General features: G+C 45.1%; 1 pseudogene; it reads left to right on the top strand.

Annotated features, from left to right (window-relative positions):
• Positions 1-15,272, top strand: part of LOC139230276 (cytochrome P450 2J2-like) — a 42,866-nt pseudogene that overhangs the window by 23,627 nt on the left and 3,967 nt on the right.

The raw sequence follows: 15,272 nt of genomic DNA on the forward strand, positions 1-15,272 counted from the left end.
CTAGCACGTGGCACTGGTAGCAATCCCGAGATTACTACTTTTGAGGTCCTACTTTTTAATTTAGCTCCTAGCTCCTTAAATTCTTTTCGTAGGACCTCATCCCTTTTTTTACCTATGTCGTTGGTACCAATGTGCACCACGTCAACTGGCTGTTCTCCCTCCCATTTCAGAATGTCCTGCACCCACTCCGAGACATCCTTGACCCTTGCACCAGGGAGGCAACATACCATCCTGGAGTCTCGGTTGCGTCCGCAGAAACGCCTATCTATTCCCCTCACCATCGAATCCCCTATCACTATCGCGCTCCCACTCTTTTTCCTGCCCTCCTTTGCAGCAGAGCCACCTACAGTGCCATGAACTTGGCTGCTGCTGCCCTCCCCTGATGAGTCATCCTCCCCAACAGTACTCAAAGCAGTGTATCTGTTTTGCAGGGGGATGACCACAGGGGACCCCTGCACTATCTTTCTTGCACTGCTCTTCCTGCTGGTCTTCCATTCCCTATCTGGCTGTGGACCCTTCTCCTGCGGTAAGACCAACTCACTACACGTGATACTCACGTCATTCTCAGCATCGTGGATGCTCCAGAGTGAATCCACCCTCAGCTCCAATTCCGCAACGCGGACCGTCAAGAGCTCGAGGCGGATACACTTCCCACACACGTAGCGCCCAGGGACACCGGAAGTGTCCCCGAGTTCCCACATGGTACAGGAGGAGCATATCACATGGCCGAGCTCTCCTGCCATGTCTTAACCTTAGATACCCTTAAATTGGTAATAACAATGTTACAGTTCACTTACTGATATAAAAAAGAAAAGAAAAGCTACTCACCAATCACCAGCCAGTATGGGGCAGGGAACTGCAATTAATCCCAGTTCAGTGAACATCACACAATTGGACAGGCTGTAGCTAGAAAAGAACTTGCATTTACATAGCGCCTTTCACAACTTCAAGCGTTTTACAGCCAATTAAGTATTGTTTAGTCACTATTGTATGTGTAAAATAGGTGGCAGCCAATTGCGCACAGCAAGCTCCCACACATGTGACCAGATGATTTATTTTAGTGATGTTGGTGGAGGGATAAAAATTGTTGAGGGAGAACTCCCCTGCTCAGCCAGCAGTAAGTTATTTTTCAAACTATGTGCCTCTCTGAATATCAGCTGGATATTGTGAGTTGGAAACTGCTCATAAATGATCTTGAGAGTGAAACATAGAAACATAGAAAATAGGTTCAGGAGTAGGCCATTCGGCCCACCATTCAATAAGATCATGGCTGATCATTCACCTCAGTACCCCTTTCCTGCTTTCTCTCCATACCTCTTGATCCCTTTAGCTGTAAGGGCCATATCTAACTCCCTCTTCAATCTATCCAACAAATTGGCATCAATAACTCTGCGGTAGAGAATTCCACAGGTTAACAACTCTCTGTGTGAAGAAGTTTCTCCTCATCTCAGTCCTAAATGGCTCACCCCTTATCCTTAGATTATGTCCCCTGGTTCTGGACTTCCTCTGTTGTGTATCTGTAAAGCATGCACTCCCATATTCCGCCACCAGGAAGCGCATCCCCTGAAGTCCCAAGAGCACTGTATATAAGCCGGCCCCTAAGGCCTGTTCCTCACTCTGGAGTGTCTTAATAAAGACTGAGGTCACTGTTACTTTAACCCCTCTATGTGCAGTCTCATCTGTGTTAGGAACACAATATCCCCAACATCGGGAACATTATTCCTGCATCTAACCTGTCCAGTCCCGTCAGAATTTTATATGTCTCTATGAGATTCCCTCTCATCCTTCTAAACTTAAGTGAATACAGGCCAAGTCGATCCAGTCTCTCCTCATATGTCAGTTCTGCCATCCCGGGAATCAGTCTGGTAAACCTTCGCTGTGCTCCCTCAATAGCAAGAACGTCCTTCCTCAGATTAGGAGACCAAAACTGAACACAATATTCCAGGTGAGGCCTCACTAAGGCTCTGTACAACTACAGTAAGACCTTCCTGCTCCTATATTCCTAGCTATGAAGGCCAACATACCATTTGCCTTCTTCACCGCCTGCTGTACCTGCATGCCAACTTTCAATGACTGATGTAGCATGACACCCAGGTCTCGTTGCACCTCCCCTTTTCCTAATCTGCCGCCATTCAGATAATATTCTACCTTCGTGTTTTTGCCACCAAAGTGGATAACCTCACATTTATCCACATTATACTGCACCTGCCATGCATTTGCCCACTCACCTAACCTGTCCAAGTCACCCTGCAGCCTCTTAGCGTCCTCCTCACAGCTCACACCGCCACCCAGCTTAGTGTCATCTGCAAACTTAGAGATATTACACTCAATTCCTTCATCTAAATCATTAATGTATATTGTAAATAGCTGGGGTCCCAGCACTGAGCCCTGCAGCACCCCACTAGTCACCGTTCTGAAAAGGACCTGTTTATCGCAACTCTCTGCTTCCTCTCTGCCATCCAGTTCTCTGTCCACATCAGTACATTACCCCCAATGCCATGTGCTTTAATTTTGCACACCAATCTCTTATGTGGGACCTTGTCAAAAGCCTTTTGAAAGTCCAAATACACCACATCCACTGGTTCTCCCTTGTCCACTCTACCAGTTACATCCTCAAAAAATTCTAGAAGATTTGTCAAGCATGATTTCCCTTTCATAAATCCATGCTGACTTGGATCGATCCTGTCACTGCTCTCCAAATATGCTGCTATTTCATCTTTAATAATTGATTCCAACATTTTCCCCACTACTGATATCAGATTAACCGGTCTATAATTACCCGTTTTCTCTCTCCCTCCTTTCTTAAAAAGTGGTGTTACATTAGCTACCCTCCAGTCCATAGGAACTGATCCAGAGTCGATAGACTGTTTGAAAATGATCACCAATGCATCCACTATTCCTTGGGCCACTTTCTTAAGTACTCTGGGATGCAGACTATCAGGCCCCAGGGATTTATCGGCCTTCAATCCCATCAATTTCCCTAACACAATTTTCCGCCTAATAAGGGTTTCCTTCAGTTCCTCCTTGTCACTGGACCCTTGAAAATGACGCAGGTCAAAACCTTACCTCACCTGGGCAGCCTCTTCACAATGGCAGAGACCACCGTTGCTCCCTCACACGTGCCGTCTTTCGGATGAGATGTTAAAACCGAGGCCCCGTCTGCTCTCTCAGGTGGACAGAAAAGATCCCATGACACTATTTCCGAAGACAACTAGGGCAGGTGATCCCCGGTGTCCTGGCCAATATTTATCTCTCAATCCATGTAACAAAACAGATTATCTGGTCATTATCACATTACTGTTTGTAGGAGCTTGCTGTGCGCAAATTGGCAACCGTGTTTTCTACATTACAACAGTGACTCCACTCCAATAGTACTTCATTGGCTGTAAAGTGCTTTGAGGCGTCTGGTGGTCATGAAAGGGCTATGTTAATGCAAGTCTTTCTTTCAAGTCTCTCACATTCACCCACTTCTTTCTCTTTTTCTACAGGTCAACCCTTCAATCCCAATTCTAAAATCACCAGTGCAGTATCCAATGTGATTTGCTCAGTGGTTTTTGGGAAGCGTTTCCATTATGAAGACAAGACATTCATGCGACTGATAGAACTGATTGATGAGAACATGAAGATTCAGACAACACTATGGGTACAGGTAAAAGAAACGGACTTCCTTTCCTCAAGGACAAGGGAACATCCTTATTAAAGTAGGGATACAGATGTCAAAAATGTGGTTCATAGAAACTGGACCATAGGAACAGGAGGAGATCATTCAGCCCCTCGAGCCTGTTCCACCATTCAATTAGCTCATGGCTGATCTGTGTCTTAACTCCATCACCCGCCTTGGTTCCGTAACCATTGATACTCTGCCTAACAAAAATCTACCATTCTCAGTTTTGACATTTTCAATTCACCTAGCCTGGCACCTTGCTAATAAATCAGGGCTCAAATGGGACACTGTGATAACAGCCCGCAGTCTGGACAGGGTAGGAGGTGAGAGTGTGAAATAGAGGTTTATTAACGGCTCAAGCCAATATTTTTTGCGCCCCTAGGGAGTATCGATCGCTACAAACAAGAATACTCCCACAAACGCAATGTGATGATGACCAGATAATCTGTTATTTTGTTATGTTGATTAAGGGATAAATATTGGCCAGGATATCAGGGATAACTCCCCAGCTTTTCTTCTAAATAGTGCCATGGGATTGTTTACATCCACTTGGGAGGGCAGATGGGGCCTCAGATTAAAGTCATCCAAAGGACGGCACCTCCGACAGTGCAGCACTCCCTCGTCTCGAAACCCCTTGCCACTAGACCAAGACCTTGCTCTGCTAAGCCCGTCTGGTCGCCGGTGTGCATGGCCACCCCACGTTAAAAGAACTCACGCACAGGCATCTTCCATCCTTCAAAATGATGTTCGGGACTTGGAACGTCAGCACCCTCATGGACAACTCCAACAGCGACAGACCGGAACACTGCACCACCATCGTTGCCCAGATACTTAGACGCTTCGATGTCAACATCGCCGCCCTAAACGAGACCCGGTGAGCAGGGGAAGGCCAGCTCAAAGAACAAGGTGGAGGTTACGCCTTCTTCTGGAAAGGCAAACCAGAGGAAGAACGCCGCCTCTATGGAGGTGGTTTTGCCATCAAGAACGAGCTGGTCGGCCGCCTCAGAGATTCCCCCTGCTGCATTAGCGAACGTCTCATGACTCTCCGGGTCACCCTATCCCGGAACCAGTGCGCCAGTTGTTAGTGCGTACGCCTCAACACTCGAAGCAACAGATGAGACCAAAGAGGAATTCTACTCCAGCCTCCAATCCCTGTCCTGCGTCCCTATGGACGACAAACTGATCCTCCTCGGTGACTTCAACGCCAGAGTCGGTAAGGACACAGACCTCTGGGGAAGCGTGATCAGCAGTGAGAGGGTAGGGAAAACCAACTCCAGCGGTACCCTGCTCCTGACAAAATGCCTAGAACACGACTTTGTCATCACCAACACCTTGTTCCGCCAGAGGGACAAGTACAAGGCATCGTGACAATACCCTCGCTCCAAGCACTGGCACCTGCTCGACTACGTCATTGTTCGAGCGAGGGATCGCAAGGACGTGCGCATCACCCACGCCATGACAGGAGCCGACAACTGCTGGATGGACCACCGCCGAATCCGTTCCGTCATCAACATTAATATAGCCCCAAAGCCCTCCCGGATGCACTTCCTCCACTTAGGGCGGTCTTTGGCCAGGGACTCGCAGGTGTCAGTGGGGATGTTGCACTTTATCAGGGATGGCTTTGAGGGTGGTCTTGTTACGTTTCCGCTGCCCACCTTTGGCTTGTTTGCCGTGAAGGAGTTCCGAGTAGAGCGCTTGCTTTGGGAGTCTCGTATCTGGCATGCGAATTGTGTGGTCTGTCCAACGGAGCTGATCAAATGTGGTCAGTGCTTCAAATGCTGGGGATTTTGACCTGGTCGATGACGCTAACGTTGGTGTGTCTGCCCTCCCAGAGGATTTGTAGGATCATGCGGAGACATCGTTTGTGGTATTTCTCCAGCGATTTGGGGTGTTTGCTGTACATGGTCCATGTTTCTGAGACATAAAGAAGGGCGGGTATTACTACAGCCCTATCGATCATGAGCTGTAGACCATGACCAATATGTACACCACAACAACAGGATTTATCTTCAAGCTTGTGAAAGTGTCTTTAGGACACAACAGGAAATATTTCTTCACGGAGAGGGTGTGCAATAACTGGAATGGATTGTCAAGAAGGGGTGATGGGGACCAACAGTTACTTTAGAAACAATACCTGCTGCAATGGAAGATGGTTGGGTTGATATTTTGGAAGGATGTGATTGAATACCCTGATGGGTCTTACTCACAGAAGATTCCAGTGGTGTGTGCCACTGTGTAGTGTGGTGATAATTTGCTAATGCGACTCCTCACAGTACAAGATGCCAATCTTTGGAAGATTTCGCAGGACTTGGTAAAAGGATGGTGCTTGGCACCTATCACAAGCTTCCTCGGAGCTGGCTGCAGAACAGTGTTGGCAGAGGCTTATAAGTACATCACTGGTCTGTGCACATAGTTATGTTGTGATTTGGCTCGACTCCACACCCAATCTTTTCTCCTGTTAAAGTGTGTCTTGCACTTAGTTACATCTGCCGGAGGTGGTAGCACTCTCGCCTCTGAGTCAGAAGGTCGTAGGTTCAAGTCTCACTCCAGAGACTTAAGCATAAAGTCTAGGCTGGCACTTCTACTGCAGTGCTGAGGGAACGCTGCATTGTCGGAGGTGCCATCTTTCGAATGAGACGTTAAACCGAGGCCCCGTCTGCTCTTTCAGGTGGATGTAAAAGGTCCCACGGCACTATTGCGAAGAAGAGCAGGGTCGGTGTCCCGGCCAATAGTTATCTCTCAAAGAACACCACTATAACAGAGGATCTGTCCATTATCACATTGCTGTTTGTGGGAGCTAGCTGTGTGCAAATTAAATGCAACTTTTCCCACATTACAATGTGATCACACTTCAAAAGTATTTCATTCCAATACCAAAAACATATGGCATTAGGTCACAGATCAGCCATAATCTAATTGAATGATGGAACCGTCTCGAGGGTCTAAATGGGCCTTTCCTGCTCCAATTTTTTTATTTGTTCATGGGATGTGGGTGTCACTGTCAAGGCCAGCATTTATTGCCCATGCCTAGTTGCCCTTGAGAAGGTGGTGGTGAGCCGCCTTCTTGAACTGCCGCAGTCCGTGTGGTGAAGGTACTTCCACAGTGCTGTTAGGGAGGGAGTTCCAGGATTTTGACCCAGCGACGATGAAGGAACGGCCGATATATTTCCAAGTCAGGATGGTATGTGACTGGGAGGGGAACTTGCAAGGGGTGGTGTTCCCGTGCGCCTGCTGCCCTTGTCCTCCTAGATGGTAGAGGTCGTGGATTTGGGAGGTACTGCCGAAGAAGCCTTGGCGAGTTGCTGAAGTGCATCTTGTAGATGGTTCCTATTAGCTTTAAAGCACTTTGGGATGTCCTGAGGTCATAAGAGGCAAGTTCTTTCTTTCTTTCAATCTATTTCATAAACTGAAGTTTCTAAGCCTTGTCACTCACTGTATTGGAGAACCAAAATCATACATGATGACCCTCTTGTGCTTTTTGCTAGGTGTATTCCATAGCTCCCTTCATTCGCTATTTCCCAGGGCCTGTTCGGAGGATAGTTGAAAACCAGGCCGTAATTGAAGCCATACTTCAGGATTTCATTAACCAGCACAAAGACACTTTGAATGGTGAAGAGATCCGGGATTTCATTGATGCATATTTACTGAAAATGGAAAAGGTGAGTGCAGCGCTTACTTTCATTTTGTTGGTGGGTCTGTATTTTGCAATCGGCTTGAGCTTTGTTCCTTGACCTTTCGTCTGCGAAAGCCTTGTTTGAGCCCAGATTAGACCAATGGCCATGAAATGCTTATTTCCCTTCAGTTACTCATGTGGTGTCCTCAGTGAACCGGAACCAATGTCCGAGGGGGAGTGTTTGCTAGTACTGTTGGGGAGGAGTTAAACTAATATGGCAGGGGGATGGGAACCAATGCAGGGAGACAGAGGGAAACAAAATGGAGACAGAAGCAAAAGACAGAAAGGAGATGAGTAAAAGTGGAGGGCAGAGAAACCCAAGGCAAAAAACAAAAAGGGCCACTGTACAGCAAAATTCTAAAGGGTCAAAGTGTAATAAAAAGGCAAGCCTGAAAGCTCGGTGCCTCAATGCAAGGAGTATTCGGAACCCAGGAGAGGGCTCTGAGCTAGTTAGAGTGGGTGAGAGCTCAGATGAACAGGACCCCAAGAAAGAATGCAAAAGGCAGGAGGCGACAGAGCAGAGTAGCACTGGGGTAAGTGTAAACCACAAGGTGATAGTAAGGGACAATATGTATGAATATAAAGGGGCTGCAGGAGGGGTCAAAGCTAAAAATCATGGTTTAAAAACTAGTATTAAAACACTCTACCTAAATGCATGCAGCATTCGAAATAAAGTAAATGAGTTGACGGCACAAATCATTACAAATGGGTATGATGTGGTGGCCATTACAGAAACGTGGTTGCAGGGTGGCCAAGACTGGGAATTAAACATACAGGGGTATCTGACAATTCGGAAAGATAGACAAGAAGGGAAAGGAGGTGGGGTAGCTCTGTTAATAAAGGAAGATATCAGGGCAGTTGTGAGAGATGATATTGGCTCTAATGAACAAAATATTGAATCATTGTGGGTGGAGATTAGAGATAGTAAGGGGAAAAAGTCACTGGTGGGCGTAGTTTATAGGCCCCCAAATAATAACTTCATGGTGGGACGGGCAATAATCAAGGGAATAATGGAGGCATGTGAAAAAGGAACGGCAGTAATCATGGGGGATTTTAACCTACATATCGATTGGTCAAATCAAATCGCATGGGGTAGCCTTGAGGAGGAATTCATAGAATGCATACGGGATTGTTTCTTAGAACAGTATGTTATAGAACCTACAAGGGAGCAAGCGATCTTAGATCTGGTCCTGTGTAATGAGATAGGAATAATAAACGATCTCCAAGTAAAAGATCCTCTCGGAATGAGTGATCACAGTATGTTTGAATTTGTAATACAGATTGAGGGTGAGGAAGTAGTGTCTCAAACGAGCGTACTATGCTTAAACAAAGGGGACTACAGTGGGATGAGGGCAGAGTTGGCTAAAGTAAACTGGAAACACAGACTAAACAGTGGCACAATTGAGGAACAGTGGAGGACTTTTAAGGAGTTCTTTCATAGTGCTCAACAAAAATATATTCCAGTGAAAAAGAAGGGCGGTAAGAGAAGAGATAACCAGCCGTGGATAACCAAGGAAACAAAAGAGAGTATCAAATTAAAAACCAATGTGTAAAGGTGGCCAAGGTTAGTGGGAAACTCGAAGATTGGGAAAATTTTAAACGACAGCAAAGAATGACTAAGAAAGCAATAAAGAAAGGAAAGATAGATTACGAAGGTAAACTTGCGCAAAACATAAAAACAGATAGTAAAAGCTTTTACAGATATATAAAACGGAAAAGAGTGACTAAAGTAAATGTTGGTCCCTTAGAAGATGAGAAGGGGGATTTAATAATGGGAAATGTGGAAATGGCTGAGACCTTAAACAATTTTTTTGCTTCAGTCTTCACAGTGGAAGACACAAAAACCATGCCAAAAATTGCTGGTCACGGGAATGTGGGAAGGGAGGACCTTGAGACAATCACTATCACTAGGTGGGGTAGTGCTGGACAGGCTAATGGGACTCAAGGTAGACAAATCCCCTGGTCCTGATGAAATGCATCCCAGGGTATTAAAAGAGATGGCGGAAGTTATAGCAGATGCATTCGTTATAATCTACCAAAATTCTCTGGACTTTGGGGAGGTACCAGCGGATTGGAAAGCAGCTAATATAACGCCTCTGTTTAAAAAAGGGGGCAGACAAAACTATAGGCCGGTTAGTTTAACATCTGTAGTGGGGAAAATGCTGAAGCTATCATTAAGGAAGGAATAGCGGGACATCTAGATAGGAATAGTGCAATCAAGCAGACGCAACATGAATTCATGAAGGGGAAATCATGTTTAACTAATTTACTGGAATTCTTTGAGGATATAACGAGCATGGTGGATAGAGGTGTACCGATGGATGTGGTGTATTTAGATTTCCAAAAGGCATTCGATAAGGTGCCACACAAAAGGTTACTGCAGAAGATAAAGGTACGCGGAGTCAGAGGAAATGTATTAGTATGGATCGAGAATTGGCTGGCTAACAGAAAGCAGAGAGTCGGGATAAATGGGTCCTTTTTGGGTTGGAAATCGGTGGTTAGTGGTGTGCCACAGGGATCGGTGCTGGGACCACAACTGTTTACAATATACATTGATGACCTGGAAGAGGGGACAGAGTGTAGTGTAACAAAATTTGCAGATGACACAAAGATTAGTGGGAAAGCGGGTTGTGTAGAGGACACAGAGAGGCTGCAAAGAGATTTAGATAGGTTAAGCGAATGGGCTAAGGTTTGGCAGATGGAATACAATGTCGGAAAATGTGAGGTCATCCACCTTGGAAAAAAACCCAGTAAAACGGAATATTATTTGAATGGGGAGAAATTACAACATGCTGCTGTGCAGAGGGACCTGGGGGTCCTTGTGCATGAATCCCAAAAAGTTAGTTTGCAGGTGCAGAAGGCGAATGGAATGTTGGTCTTCATTGCGAGAGCGATGGAGTACAAAAGCAGGGAGGTCCTGCTACAACTGTATAGGATATTGGTGAGGCCGCACCTGGAGTACTGCGTGCAGTTTTGGTCACCTTACTTAAGGAAGGATATACTAGCTTTGGAGAGGGTACAGAGACGATTCATTAGGCTGATTCCGGAGATGAGGGGGTTACCTTATGATGATAGATTGAGTAGACTGGGTCTTTACTCATTGGAGTTCAGAAGGATGAGGGGTGATCTTATAGAAACATTTAAAATAATGAAAGGGATATACAAGATAGAGGCAGAGAGGTTGTTTCCACTGGTCGGGGAGACTAGAACTAGGGGGCACAGCCTCAAAATACGGGGGAGCCAATTTAAAACCGAGTTGAGAAGGAATTTCTTCTCCCAGAGGGTTGTGAATCTGTGAAATTCTCTGCCCAAGGAAGCAGTTGAGGCTAGCTCATTGAATGTATTCAAATCACAGATAGATAGATTTTTAACCAATAAGGGAATTAAGGGTTATGGGGACGGGTGGGTAAGTGGAGCTGAGTCCACGGCCAGATCAGCCATGATCTTGTTGAATGGCAGAGCAGGCCCGAGGGGCTAGATGGCCTACTCCTGTTCCTAATTCTTATGTTCTTATGAAACCGCAGCCACAGCCCAGTTACTGGTAGGTGGGAAAACCAGCACAAGCTGTCTTTACAGTAGTGGGATAGGGGTGGAGGATGAAGGGACTGCGAACGATGAGGCTTCACCGCCTGTACCCTATTTTGCTCCCTCAACTTCTGCTGCCGAGACCTCCGCAGGTAAATGGTGACGGGTGGGGGGGGGGGGGGGGTGGCAGGGGTGTGGGGGGAGGGGGGCGGTGGTGGTGGAGGGAAGGGCATCGTTCCCTGGCAGATTTCCATCCATCTGCCTGTGTTACTAAAAATTCCCACAGCGAAGGTGGATTAACCATGGGGTGGATGGGGCTGCAGCCCTGGGCCCACCATTGAACATAGGCCCACCTAATAAATGTAGGAAAAAAATATAAGGCCTCTTATAGATTCTCTTGTTTTTACCTAGATACAGGAGTACCCATATACACTGATGTACCGATATACAGAAGTACCCATATACACTAATGTACCTAGATACAGAAGTACCTTTATACATTGATGTACCGATATACAGAAGTACCTATATACACTAATGTACCTAGATACAGAAGTACCTTTATACATTGATGTACCGATATACAGAAGTACCTATATACACTAATGTACCTATATACAAAAGTACCAATATACACTGATGTACCGATATACAGAAGTACTCATATACACTAATATATCTAGATACAGAAGTACCTATATACACTGATGTACCGATATACAGAAGTACCCATATACACTAATGTACCTAGTTACAGAAGTACCTATATACACTGATTTACCGATATACAGAAGTACCCATATTCACTAAAGTACCTATATACATAAGTACCTATATACACTAATGTACCTAGATACAGAAGTACCTATATACACTAATGTACCTAGATACAGAAGTACATATATACACTAATGTCCCTAGATACAGAAGTACCTTTATACACTGATGTACCTGAATATAAAAGTACCCATATACACTAATGTATCTAGTTATAGAAGTATCTATAATAACTGATGTACCGATTTACAGAAGTACCTATATACACGAAAATACCTAGATACAGAAGTACCTCTATACACTAATGTACCTAGATACAGAAGTACCTATATACACTAATGTACAGATATACAGAACAGAATATGTACTAGCCTGTTTTATTTCGCATGTTATTAAGAGAAATTTGCAGGAATCTAGTATTGCAATGTTACCAGATCCAGAACATATACCTTCTTGATACAGAATTCATTGTTGAATATACTGGCCGATATTTCTATACTCAGAATCAGAATCATATACGTAATGTAAATGGGAAATTGATGGGATTAAAGGCCGATAAATCCCCGGGTTCTGATATTCTGCATCCCAGAGTACTTAAGGAAGTGGCCCTAGAAATAGTGGATGCATTGGTGATCATTTTCCAAAAATCTATCGACTCTGGATCAGTTCCTATGGACTGGAGGGTAGCTAATGTAACGCCACTTTTTAAAAAAGGAGGGAGAGAGAAAGCGGGTAATTGTAGACCGGTTAGCCTGACATCAGTAGTGGGGAAAGTTTTGGAATCAATCATTAAGGATGAAATAGCAGCCCATTTGGAAACCAGTGACAGGATCGTACCGAGTCAGCATGGATTTATGAAAGGGAAATCATGCTTGATGAATCTTCTGGAATTTTTTGAGGATGTAACTAGTCGTGTGGACAAGGGAGAACCAGTGGATGTGGTATATTTGGACTTTCAAAAGGCTTTTGACAAGGTCCTGCACAAGAGATTGGTGTACAAAATCAAAGTGCATGGTATTGGGGGTAATGTACTGACGTGGATAGAGAACTGGTTGACAGACAGGAAACAGAGAGTAGGAATATATATGTCCTTTTCAGAATGGCAGGCAGTTACTAGTGGGGTGCCGCAGGGCTCAGTGCTGGAACCACAGCTCATAACAATATACATTAATGATTTGGATTAAGGAATTGATTGTAATATCTCCAAGTTTGCGGATGACACTGCGGTGGCGGTGTGAGCTGTGAGGAGGATGCAGGGTGACTTGGACAGATTAGGTGAGTGGGAAAATACATGACAGATGCAGTATAATGTGGATAAATGTGAGGTTATCCATTTTGGGGGCAAAAACACGAAGGCAGAATATTATCTGAATGGCGGCAGACTAGAAAAAGGGAGGTGCAACGAGACCTGGGTGTCATGGTTCATCAGTCACTGAAAGTGGGCACACAGGTACAGCAGGCAGTAAAGAAGGCAAATGGCATGTTGGCCTTCATGGCTAGGGGCAGGGAGGTCTTACTGCAGTTGTACAGGGCCTTAGTGAGGCCTCACCTGGAATATTGTGTTCAGTTTTGGTCTCCTAGTCTGAGGAAGGACATTCTTGCTATTGAGGGAGTGCAGCGAAGGTTCACCAGACTGATTCCCTGGATGGCAGGACTGACATATGAGGAGAGACTGGATCAACTGGGCCTTTATTCACTGGAGTTGAGAATGATGAGAGGGGATCTCATAGAAACATGTAAGATTCTGACGGGACTGGACAGGTTAGATGTGGGAAGAATGTTCCCGATGTTGGGGAAGTCCAGAACCAGGGGACATAGTCTTAGGATAAGGGGTAGGCCATTTAGGACTGAGATGAGGAGAAACTTCTTCACTCAGAGAGTTGTTGACCTGTGGAATTCCCTGCCGCAGAGAGTTGTTGATGCCAGTTCATTGGATATATTCAAGAGGGAGTTAAATATGGCCCTTACGGTTAAGGGGATCAAGAGGTATGGAGAGAAAGCAGGAAAGGAGTTCTGAAGGAATGATCAGCCATGATCTTATTGAATGGCGGTGCAGGCTCGAATGGCCTACTCCTGCACTTGTTTTCAATGTTTCTATGTTTCTATGTTTCTATGTAATGAACAAGAACAAAGAACAAGAACAAACATAACTTTAAGCCCATTTGGATGAGTTTGACCCAAGCCCATTAGGCCCTTAATCCGGCCCTGGCTGAGAGAAGACTTTGGTGCTGTTCAGTATTTGACGGAAGAATAACATTTATTTTGCAGGAAAGGAACTCTCCTGACTCTTGTTTGACGGAGGGGAACCTGCTCTATAATGTCAACGATCTCTTTGTAGCTGGGATCGAAACTACAACAACAACTCTCCAATGGGGCATTCTGTACATGATGGCTTATCCAGAGATACAAGGTATAGCCAGGCCTCCGACTTAAAGGGGGCGGCCATTCGACTAAATTGCACATCATAGTAAGCGAAATAAAAAAAGGCTTTCTCCACCTTTCAGTGAGCCTCAGTCCTCTCAGTTGCTCAGTTTTATGCTTTGGAACTGCTGTTTGGAAGGATTTCAGGAGCAGCCATTTCCTCTACACTATACCCTGTTTAGATCCTTCCAGCCACATAAATAGAGAGAGAGAAACTCTTTCCACTGGCGGAGAAGTCAGTAACCAGCGGACACAGATGGAAGATAATTGACAAAAGAACCAGAGGAGATGAGGAGAATTTTATTTATACAGGGGTAATTAGCAATCTCATAGTAAAGGATCCTCTGGGGCAGAGTGATCATAAATAATGAGTAATGGGTCCAATGTCCCACTGACAATGTCAGAGCACACAAAGACTACATAAAGGGGCGGGGCGGGGGGGGGGGGGGAGGATGAGCAGAATGTTTTTATAGGCAGTGAGTGAAGGAGGCCATTCGGCCCATCGTGCCAGTGCCAGCTCTTTGAAAGAACTTTCCAATGAGTCCCACTCTCCCGCTCTTTTCCCGTAGCCCTGCAAATTAATTCTCTTCAAGTATTTATCCAATTCCCTTTTGAAGGTTACTATTGAATCTACTTCCACCAGTCTTTCAGGCAGTGTATTCCGGATCATCATAACTCGCTGTGTAAAAAAAATTCTCATCTCCTCTGGTTCTTTTGCTAATTATTTTCAATCTCTGTCCGTTGGTTCCCGACCTCTCTGCCAGTGGAAAGAGTTTCTCTCTATCTACCCTCGTAATTGTGAACACCTCTATTAAGTCTCCCCTTAACCTTCTCTGCTCTAACAATCTGAACTTTCCCAAAGATTTGACCTTGACAAAATCATAAACGTACACCGAACACGTAATTATCAATTGGTTAGACAGGTTGTGCACGAGACATCAACTGTTATTCTTGTAGACGTTTCTCTTTTGCTTTACAGAGAAGTGTCAGAAGGAGATAGACGAGATGATCGGCTTGTCCCGTGCCCCGTCCATGGAGGATGAAAGCAGTATGCCATACGTCAACGCTGTTATTCATGAGGTTCAAAGACTTGGGAATGTAGTACCTCTTGCTGTAGGCCACACAACAATACAAGACACGAGCTTTAGGGGATACACAATCAAAAAGGTGATTTATTTTCTATCAGAGTGTGTTTCTATTTTCCCTAATTGC

This window comes from Pristiophorus japonicus, chromosome 19 (assembly GCF_044704955.1).
Source record: "Pristiophorus japonicus isolate sPriJap1 chromosome 19, sPriJap1.hap1, whole genome shotgun sequence".
Lineage (NCBI taxonomy): Eukaryota > Metazoa > Chordata > Chondrichthyes > Pristiophoridae > Pristiophorus > Pristiophorus japonicus.